Genomic DNA, 2,025 nt, shown 5'->3' with positions numbered 1-2,025 from the left:
GATTCAAAGATGAAAGAAGAGTGCGCTGTTTCCGCAACAGATATTGGGATTGTAACAAAAGAGATTTCAAGTTATGAGGTCAGACGGCATTTTAACTCAACTTTTTATATATCATGTCATCCAAGATGCCTGCTTACATGTAAGTTATATAGATTGAACAGGTGCCTTTGGAGATAGAAAAAGAAAAGGAAATAAACGACTTCAAAGAAAAGATTATTGAGGAAGATAGTTATTCTCCAGAACTTGAGAAGAAATTAGCCGAAAATCAAAAGGAGCTCGTACATGAGGTAAGTTTAGATTAACAAAAATATTGAATTATATTCTCTTCATGTCTTTAGATATTAACATGAAAATTTTAAAGCAGATATCAAACTCGGATTCAATACCTGCTGAAAAGCCTGAAGTGACAGAAGTGAGTGTAGATGGCCACATAGGACAAGAAGATATCGGTTGTGTGCCAAAAGCTGCAACTGATGTTGATCAAGAACCAAAGGAAGAAGGGATTTCATCTCTAGAAGTTGCGGATTCTGAAGACTCAAAAGTGAAGGAAGAGCGTGTTGTCTTGGCGACAGCTGAGTATGCAAATGAAAACTGTGTGGAAGAACAAGACACCAAAACTGATGAAATTTCAAGTGCACCAGATAATGAACAGGAAATTGTCACGGAAGCACCGACTAAGAGTGATGAAGCAAAGAGCAGTGACTTAATCATAGAAGAAAAGGCTTTAACCGAAGAGGTCAGTAAACAATCAGAAATCACATGTGAAAACATAACAAATGACCAGACTTCGGTATCCAAATTGGAAGAGGAAGTTACACTTGCACCTGAAAATGAGACAACAAAGAATATCATCTTGTCGGACGAGGTAAATAAAAAATCATACTAGGTGATAAGATTTTCGTGTTCACTAATTAATAGAAAGGTTTGCTTACGTACCGATATCATATGGATCAAGCAGGTTACTGTGGAGACAGAAAAAGAAAGGGAAATAAATGAAATTGAAAGGCAGGCTTCAGAGAAAGATTACGGTCCTGCAGAACTCAATAATACATCAACACCAGATCAAAAGGAGTTGGCAAATGAGGTCAGTAAGAAGAAAACTATAACTCAAACTCTCTTCATATATTAATATACTAATTTTGAAATGAAAATTAATAGCAGATAGAATACTCAAAGCCAATAGCAGATGCAAACACTGAAGTCGCAGAAGTGAAAGCAGAAATCCAGGCAGACGTAGAGGATATAAAGGTCTGGTCTAATGTTAAAACATTATATTTTGTAATAAGGTTGTTTTTTCCTAGAATTTGCTCACAAAAGTTCTCATCAAACAGATTGACGAGTCCAGTTCAAGGCCTGATGAGCTTCTAGAGACAAAAGATTCGGTTGAAGATACAGAAGAACCGAAATTTATTGCTGACAGCCTCAATGTAAAAGATGAAACACTCGCTGTCGTTAAAGGACCAAATGAAGAAAGTGAAAATGTTGCTTCGGAATTCAAATTGGAGGGTATGGTGACAAACAAGGAGAAAGAAACACTAGGCGGTGACTCGGCAAAAACCATGTATGATTCGATATTGAGTTCTACAAAGCTCACTGAAGATTCTGAAATAGCGACTGCAATAGTCCCGGAGTGTAGAGAAGTTTCTGCAACTTTGACAGACAATCTTCCGGACGCTTCCCCTGAAATTCTTCTAACGAAACACGAAGATCCAATAATTCTACCATCACTAGAGAAAGATGGCATACATGTTCAAAAGCATGAGAAGGATCTTGATCATGAAACCGAAGATGTATGCATTTTTCTTCCACATCATACTGCAAGTTCAGTTTCATTTTCTGTTTATTCCATTGTGGATTCATATTTGATATTCTCTTCAAACAGGTGAAAACTTCAACAAGGGAACTAGAATTTGGAAGTGTGGACCTTGAGGCTCCATCTGTCATAGATGCAGCAGCTGACAAAGCAAATAATAAGACGGCTGAAGTCCCGCTCGAGTCAACATGTGGCCAAAGCAAACCGATGGA

General features: G+C 37.6%; 1 long non-coding RNA gene across 1 annotated transcript; it reads left to right on the top strand.

The window, feature by feature from the left end:
• Positions 1-827: 827 nt before the first annotated feature.
• On the top strand, positions 828-1,249 carry LOC143570822 (uncharacterized). Its single transcript, XR_013142000.1, has 3 exons — positions 828-865; positions 959-1,084; positions 1,162-1,249. It is a non-coding gene; the product is annotated as an uncharacterized LOC143570822 (long non-coding RNA).
• Positions 1,250-2,025: the final 776 nt, after the last annotated feature.

This window comes from Bidens hawaiensis, unplaced genomic scaffold (genome assembly GCF_021521415.1).
Source record: "Bidens hawaiensis isolate Kalapana, Puna unplaced genomic scaffold, B.hawaiensis_p1.1 tig00025093_1, whole genome shotgun sequence".
Taxonomy (NCBI): domain Eukaryota; kingdom Viridiplantae; phylum Streptophyta; class Magnoliopsida; order Asterales; family Asteraceae; genus Bidens; species Bidens hawaiensis.
This window is presented reverse-complemented; position numbering and strand designations above follow the sequence as displayed.